Raw genomic sequence first — 9,080 nt, 5'->3', positions numbered from 1 at the left:
CTAAATCCATTTTGCTAGAACTGTGAAAAGGACAAAGTCTTAAAAGATTTTTCATGGTACTACCAAAAGAGATTTCATTCAAGTTTCCACATTAAAAATGTTGCATAAAATTCCTGGAATGCTAAGATGCAAAATGATGGAGACAAAATGGTCGTAATCATTGTGACAAAGCCGATTAAGGATCATGGTTTTAACACGAGAATGTGACAGTCCAGAATAATTGGTTTCCATTTTTACTCTTCAACTAATTAATCATTGCTGCTAGGGTCAATTTTTCTGTATAGATTTTCCATTTTGACAGTGCTCAGGCACTATGTCGGTGTAATCTAGGGGGAAAAAAGGATCTGAATTAGAGATTAAAAACCTGAACTCTAGTTGACTGTCATACTTATTCTGCTCAAAAAACATAACTGTTGACTGAACACACACCACAGTAAATACTGTGCTTTTAAAAAGCCACCAGGTAAATCTTTAACAAAGTCTCAAATGACTCAGGAACAAGATGAGTACTGCAGTAGGAAACAAAATGAATTATTGGTACAGATCAAATTGCTCAGGAACACCATGAGTCAACGTTAATGTCAGTTCCTCGGAACGAAGATTTTGCTCCTTAATTACTCCAGGCTTCCAAAACCTGTCGTCCTCCTGACAGCTCATTTCACAGAGATGCATTTCTCTTGAAAAAGGGTGTGTAGCTACCAGCCTGTCCACTCTATCAGTGTTAAGACTCAGCCATGAAATCCTGTTATATTTTGCCCTGGGCAGCAAGTATAAAGTATCCCTCAATGTACGTGTCAAACACAAAAGAAATTGTTCCAGGCTTTTCCTACCTTTTCATTGCCTAAAAAAGCAGAAAAGTGGGGCCAGCCCCGTGGCTTGGCTGTTAAGTGCGCACGCTCCACTACAGGCGGCCCGGGTTCGGATTCTGGGCCCGCACCGACGCACCGCTTCTCCGGCCATGCTGAGGCGGCGTCCCACACACAGCAACTAGAAGGATGTGCAACTATGACACACAGCTATCTAGTCGGGCTTTGGGGAAAAAAAGGGAAAAAAAAAGGGGGAGGATTGGCAATAGAGGTTAGCTCAGGGCCAGTCTTCCTCAGCAAAAAAAAAAAGAGGAGGATTGGCATGGATGTTAGCTCAGGGCTGATCTTCCTGACAAAAAAAAAAAGCAGAAAACCCCAAACAAAGAAGGCTTTGTGGAACACGAGGCATCAAAAATATTAGTTGCGTTGTGAGAGTCTAATGGTAGCAACTCATTCTTAAAAAAAATATTAATAAACCAAGTCTCCATTGATACCTCGTAAGTCCTCAGAAAGGTGTACAGCCCCTGGTGATGAGGCTAGGAAACACATCACAGGAACACAACACAAAACCGAAAAAAGCTCTACTATCTGCAGTCGTTATTGTCACTAGTGAGTCTTGTTGATGACAGTGCTTCTCTGCCTTCACTTTTCTAAATCAGGTTAAATGGGGCTCCTTATGGTGGGGTTGTTTCCTCCTGACTCTCTGAAGCCCAAGCTTCATTATCTAATCATTCTAATAATTATTATTCTAGTAAAATATTCTAATTATTACCTTATTATATGCTAGCATCCCAACTCTACAATTAACACATAACCTGGACCCCAGAGCCTACAGACTGACCACTCATCCAATGCTACCTTCAGGGTCCCTTGGGTCTCAGTGTTCTGCTCTCACCTCCCACACTTCCTCATCTTTCTCATCCACCCACAGTAAAATCCATGTCAGTATTTCCTCTGCCAGACCACAAGCTCCTTGAGAGCAGTGTCTGACCACCCAGTAAGCATTCAACAAATACTTGTTGAAGAATAAATGATTTGATTAATTTACCTGGTTATTTTTCTATTTTTAAAAGCCAGTTGTCAAAACTTCATTTCATGCTTTGCCAACTGCCTGGTTCAGAAAATGTTGATCTTTATAGGCAGTTGTCCTAAAACCTGTTCACAACTCCTCCTTCCAAAATTAGACATTAGGAAAAGCTTATCCTCTCTCAGTCTCTCTCTCTTGCCCTCTCTCTCTTTCTCTCTCCCTCGCCCTCATTTCAAGTTCTATCCTGCACCCTGCAACAAATTTTCAATATAAGCATCTGGAGCTTCTCTTTTAATCAATAGTCTGCTTTGTACAGTTTAACTTAAATGTGTGCACATTAAAAAGTAATGACATAACACCCAACCGAGCTGAAATGTGAACACCTCTGTCGTTTGTGTTCTGAAAGACTAATTAATAATACATCTCTTCATCTAGTTTGATGTATCTATATACACCATGCCTTGCTCTAAGAATATTCTGGGGCCAGTGATTACTGCCACACCGTAGAGCATCTATTTCAATTTTGTGCTATTAGGACCAAATGAAAGAAGATAGTGAAAGAATAGGTCTTTAGCCCTAGGGTGGAAACTAGAATGTGTGGGGCATATACCTTATATTAGCCTTTTAAGCAGTAATTTATTGGTGAGAGTTCTGTTTATAAAAACAGGGTGGTGTTTACGAGACAGCTTTCCTGGGTCAGGCAAACCTACTGAAAATCAATTTAGAGAGCAAACGTTATGTTGATTAACCTGAACTTTCCATATTTGCATTGTCGCTATAAGGAAGTCGTTTAATCTGTGAACACCTCAGCTTTCTTGTTTGTCAAATGAGCAAGGTGGCTGACGTGATTTTCAAGATCTCTCCCAGATATGAGAGCTTACAGTTCTTTGAGTTTAAAAATAAGCATCATGAAAAATAAGAAGACACGGTGAGTAACTGCCACTTGCTTGCTCTTTTTCAAAAATACTAAGTTTGGGTTGTTCAAGTAACATAAAAATACATCATAAAACTGAATCGCTGATTATTTCTTCCCTTAAAATATAGTCCAAAAAGTTCAATGTTAATTGGTTATTACCATTTAGTTAGCTACGTCTAGGCAAGATTTTCTAGATCCTTCACAAATTGCACTCAAGCACCATAAATACTACAGTTTATTTTTTTAAAGAATTATTTCTTGTTTTTTTTTTTTATTTTATTTATTTATTTATTTTTTCCCCCAAAGCCCCAGTAGATAGTTGTATGTCATGGCTGCACATCCTCCTAGTTGCTGTATGTGGGACACGGCCTCAGCATGGCCGGAGAAGCGGTGCGTCAGTGTGCGCCCGGGATCCGAACCCAGGCCGCCAGCAGCGGAGCACACGCACTTAACCACTAAGCCACGGGGCCGGCCCAATACTACAGTTTTAGGTTAACACAATAAATGAAATACTCAATTATATGGTAATGCAGCAGCACAGCAGTCTAGAGAAAGAGAAAACCTCTAGGCAGCATGAGGTCCATGCGAGGTGGCACCTCTCCCAGTCCCTGTGGTCTGTCCCTGCAGAGGTCTGACTCTGGAGTTTTGAAAGACAGAGTGAACTGGAATTATGGTGGTCATTTATATATAAGAGATAATGTGAGAGCCAACGAGGACAGAGGAAACCTTTCCTGCCTACCTGTTATACACCCCCAGCCCAGTTCTCTCCACATCATTCAACAGTCATCTTCACACAGACCTTCACTTGGGTCTAATGCAGGCACTGCAAACTTGGCACGTCCACAAATGAACACGTCATGTGCCCCTTTGCAACCCCTCCCCAGACCCTCTCCCAGCCCTGTCCCAGTGCCCCCTCAGTAAAATGCACCACCATCACTACCCAGTCACCCAAGTCAGAACCCTGGGAGCTATCCTTATCTCATCCTATTCCTCACACCCACACCCATTCATTCAACAAAGGGGTCACGGCCAAAGAGTGTACACACGCCGTACCCAAGAGACAGAAGTGCACAGGAGAGATGAACAGGGTGACCAACTGCTCCAGTTTGCCTGGGACTGTCCCAATTTTAACACTCATAGTCTCATGTCATGGAAAACTTCTCAGTCTCAGACAAACCAAGACAGTTGGTCACCCTGGAAAGGAGGGAATTTGGGAGCACAGGGACAGCTTTCTGGAAGAAATGACACCCAGAAGAAGAGAAGGGGACAGTGTGTGCAAGGGCATGGAATGGAGGAATATCAGTGGCACATGTTACCCAAGTGTAGAGTTTGAGGCATGGAGGGGTGAGAAGGGGACTCCGGAAGGTTAGGCAGGGGCTAGATCTTAGAGAGCTGTGTGCTGGACTTGACCACATAAGTGTCAGGAGAGGTGAGGTGAGATAGATTTGCATTTGTGGGGAGATGTTTTGAGACTGGACCTCAAGATTTATGAACATTGATGGCTAGAAGCAGGAGCTAAGCTGTTATTTTTAAGTTGTCAATAATTTCTTAACCGTGATTTTAAGGAAAGAAGCTAGAATTTGTCTTGGAGACAAATCATTCCCCTGTTTTGGGAGGAATTTGGTTGGACTCTCTCTTAGTCAAGCTGATATAAAATAAGTACCCACTTGTTGTCCTTGGTGAAACCTCAAACTTACGTGAAATAATCCAGACACAGGGCCAATCACAGGGGTGAGGAGGGACACTGTGCCTGTCAGGCTGCCCAGACAGAGACTTTGGATGTCACATTCAGAAGTGGTAGTATCTGGTTTCAGTGATCCTTTCTAGGATTGAAAGAAGATATTCATCCCATCCGTCAAAACCGCATCCCAGCACTGGACCACACAGCCTATAGTGCACTAAAACATGTTAGTATTTTTTATAAATCTTGTGATTGGTACAAATATATTGTATTATGATATTTTTGTGTTGAAAATGGTAATGTGTAGGAAATAAAAACACTTTAAACATGATAATTCTGGTTGCCCCATTTTGGATTTTTTTCATTTAATATATCAGGAGCCTAGAAAAATGGAAATGGTCTAGATGCCCCTCAAACTCTGAGAGAACTTGCAGTCAGATGTGCTTACAGTGTGAATCTGTGACCATTGTTTGCAATCTACCACACTATCTGTATGTATATCTCTTAATCATATATTATGTCGTTTTGCCTGTTTTTGTACTTTGTATCAATTGAATTGCCCTGGATACACTCTTTGGTGTCTTGTCTCTTTCACCTGACATAATTCTTTTTAAGATTCATCCATGTCAAGAAAGTAGTTTATCCATTTTTAACTGCTGCATGGCATTCCATTGTATGAATATATGTTGCCGTATTTATTCATTCTACTGTTGATGAACATTTGGGTTGTTTCCAGTGTGTGTACATGTATGTGTTTTAGTATTATGAACAATTCTTCTATGAATATTCTTGTACATGTCTTCAGGTAAATATGTGAAAGAGTTTCTCTGGGATATATACCTAGGAATGGAACTACTGGATGATAGGAATGTACATGTTCACCTTTTTGAGATAATGTCAAACTGTTTTCCAAAGTAATTGTACATATTTACACAGCCACTATCAGTGGATGAGAATTCCTCTAGACAACAATTGGTATTGTTCCACTTTTTAATTTATTCCAGTTGGTAGGTCTGAAATGAGCTATTCAGCTTACCTCTTCTGTGCAAATCTATTCACATTTTTGCCCACTTTCTCACTGGGTTATTTTTCTTTTTCTTATTGATTTGTAGGCATTCTTTTCATATTCTGGAAAGTAACTCCTTGTCAGTTACATGTATTATAAATATCTGCTCCCTGTGTGGGGCATTTTCTGTTATAATTATAGTATCATTTAATAAAAAAAATTGTTAAATTAGTATCAATTTTGTACGTCATTGTTTGCACTTTTTGTGTCTTTTTAAAGAAATACTCCTTTACCCTGATTCCTGGAGATATTATGCTGTATTTTCTTCTAAACATTGTATACTTTTTACCTTTTACATTTACATCTTCAATGAATCTGAAATTTATTTTTGTATGTTATATGTATATCTCACCTGAGCTGGGAATACAATTTCCATTTTTTAAATATGGAAACACTCCATTACCTTCCACACTGATTCATAATGCCAAACCAGTTGAAAATTAAGTTTCCACAAACAGTAGATCTGTTTCTGAGCTCTCTGTGCTGATTCATTGGTTTATTTGTAGATCAGTGTAGAAGCCATTACTCATCATGTGAAGGGCAAAACTGCAAAGTTAGAAAGTGTAATATGCATTTCAACTTGTCAATGTCTAAAGTTAATCTTTATCTTTACCCTTTTCCTGAAGAGTCAAGGACCTTAGAACAATTTAATACCTCTCACCCCCTTCCAGCTCTCATCTACTTTAATTCTATGTTGTTTTTCCTTCACAATACATATATTATTTTATAGCCAATATTCATTTAGATTTGTCACATATTTAGTGGTTTATTTGTTCATCATTCTTTTTTCATCTCAGATCTTTCATCTGGGATCATCTTCCTCCTGCTTAAAATACATTCTTTCAGATTACTTTTAGTGAAAGTCTGCTGACAGCAAACTCAGTTTTTCTTGCCCTAAAATGTCTTTATACCCTCATTCTTCGAAGATAATGTCACTGAGTAGGAAAATTCCAGAATGGCAGCGATTTTCTCTCAGCCCATTGAAGATATTGTTCCATTTCCAGTGTCCATTGTTGCTGTAGAGGAGTCAGCCATCGGTCTAATCACCATTCCTTTGTTGCTTGTCTTTCTTTTCTCTCTACCTGCTTGTAAGATCTTCTCTTTATTATTTAGTTTTCTGCTCTGATGTGTACAGATGTGATTTATTTCTATTCATTTTGCCTGGAATTCATTAAGTTCCCTTAATCTAAAGACTTGTTTCTTTAAACAATTCTGGAAAACTTCACTTGTTATCTCATTGAATGTTGTCTTTTCTCATTCTCCCTTGTCTCCTTCTGGAACTCCGATTGGAAATATTTAGACCTCCTTACTCCAGCCCTCATGTCTCTTGATTCCTCTGTGTCACTTAGCTGCCTTCTGGATAATGTCTTCAGAGCTATCTTTTGTTCAATAATTTTCCCTTTAGCCTTGCTTAACCCATTGTTGGACCCATCCAGTGAACTTTTAATTTTAGTTATAGTATTCATTTCTTCTGCATTATTTTTCAAATCTTCTTGGTAAGTTTTTATAATCTCTTAGTACTTGCTCCAATTTTCAATTTTATCTTTTATTAGTAAAACACTTTAATATGAGTATATTATATTTTCCTTCCAATAATTCAACAGCTAAAGTCCTTGTAGGTCTAATCCCACCGTTTGTTGGTGTGTTCACATTACATACAACTTTATCTGTAGGCATTCTTTGAGCCTAGATTGAAGTTGCATTATTTTAGAGAGGATTTGAGCTTCCTGTGCCAGCTGGCTGAGGGCATCACTGATCAGAAACCACTCTAAATTAAATTCTACACTTAAGATTTTCAGATTACACACAGACACAGGTAAATACAGACAACAAATTTGTGTCAGGCCAGCTGTGGTTATAAATTCTCAGGGAAGTTTTATTTTTCCTCTGCACCAAGCACCAAAGTTGAGACAGAATTTTTTCCTTACTGTACCCTTCTGCATGATAGCTTTATTTACCATGTACCCTTACTCTGAAGGCACAGTTCTTTGAGATACTAGGTTTATGTGAATGTTCCCTGTTAGTTTTCCCACTTTAGTCAGACCCTAAACTCTATATCTTATCTCCTGTGCCCTTACAGACATCATAAGAGAAGCTCAAGATTCTCCATGATTAAAACCCACAGAGTACAAGACAGCCTTCTCACTTACTTGTCTCTTACGGGTCCTGTTTTCATTTCCTTTTTGATCTCTGAGAAATCTTTCCTTTCATAATAGGTCTGCAATAAGTTTGAAAAGATAGATAGATAGATAGACAGATAGATAGATAGATAGATAGATAGATAGATAGATAGATAGATAGATAGATAGATAAAGGAAGGACAGGAGGGAGAGAGGGGGGAAGGCAGGGAGGCAGGAGAGCAGGGAGGCAGGAAGGCAGGAAGGTGGGAAGAAAGGCAGGAAGGAAAGAAGGAAGGAAATAGACAACAATGCACTTTAGTTGTTTCCCTTGGAAACATTTGGGATAGGGACATTAGGGGCATCTAGTCTGCCATACTCCATGAAATTGAACTCCTGGGTTGCAACTCTTTTACTTCTTAACATGACTAGCAGAAACAGCAGTCAATGGGCATGAAGAAACTCCCCACACTGGCAAATGCTTCTTCTCTCCTTGAAGTTGGGCCTCACACTTTTATTTATTCACTCATTCATCACTAATATGGCAAGTCAATAGTGAGTGCCTACTATGTTTGAGCCACTATGAGACAACAAATCTGCCAACTTATTGAAGCACAGCAGGGCGTAATTACCAAATAAATACAAAGCAAAACCTAAATACGCCAGATTGTGAAAATAGAATAATGTAAGTTTACTACATCAGCATCTTAAAACGTTTCATTATATAAATTTTCAAACAAATACTAGAGTAGTTAAAATAGTATAATGAATCCCCACAAACCCAGTGCCCAGCTTCAACAAATAACTCATGGCTGATCTTCCCTTATCTATATTCCCACCCTCCTTCTCCACCTCATATTATTTTGAAGCAAATTGAAGACATCATATCATTTCACTTGTAACTATTTGAGTAAGTACACTAATTTTTAAAGCACAGAGGCCATGATTTTTTCTGACTTAACTTTGTGTGGTATCTAGAACCACAATGCCTACAAATAACCACAGTTCCTATATGCCATCCTTCTCAACCAATGGAAGCAACATATCCTAACTGAGATGCCTGGGGAAGACAACCCCCCCAGAGACTGTAGATTCCATATGTATCATATCTGGGCTGCAATAGCTTGTCCTTAATGGGAAAAAAAAGTTGAAAGTCCTCTGAAAACTATAGTGTTTATGACAACTCTCCAAATTACTGGCCATGCTTAATACTAATCATTAATGCCCTCAGCAGAGTCTGCCTTGGAGGTCAAAATGCACCTCCTAGTAGCCACAAGGAAGTTGAGATCTAATAAATATTTATTTACAGATGCAATCATCCAACAGCCTGGAATATCAAGGGCTCTAAATTTATGACTTGTGCACGAACAAGAGTCAATAGGATCTGTATCTAATCCTCAGGTGTAATTCAGAAAAATTAATTGCTATGAAATACTAGCCTCATTTCTCGTGGTCACATTATAAGAT

This window comes from Ceratotherium simum, chromosome 16 (genome assembly GCF_057802395.1).
Source record: "Ceratotherium simum simum isolate JZ-2026a chromosome 16, ASM5780239v1, whole genome shotgun sequence".
In the NCBI taxonomy this organism is placed as follows: Eukaryota; Metazoa; Chordata; class Mammalia; order Perissodactyla; family Rhinocerotidae; genus Ceratotherium; species Ceratotherium simum.
The sequence above is the reverse complement of the archived record's forward strand: the minus strand, read 5'-3'. Positions refer to the sequence as shown.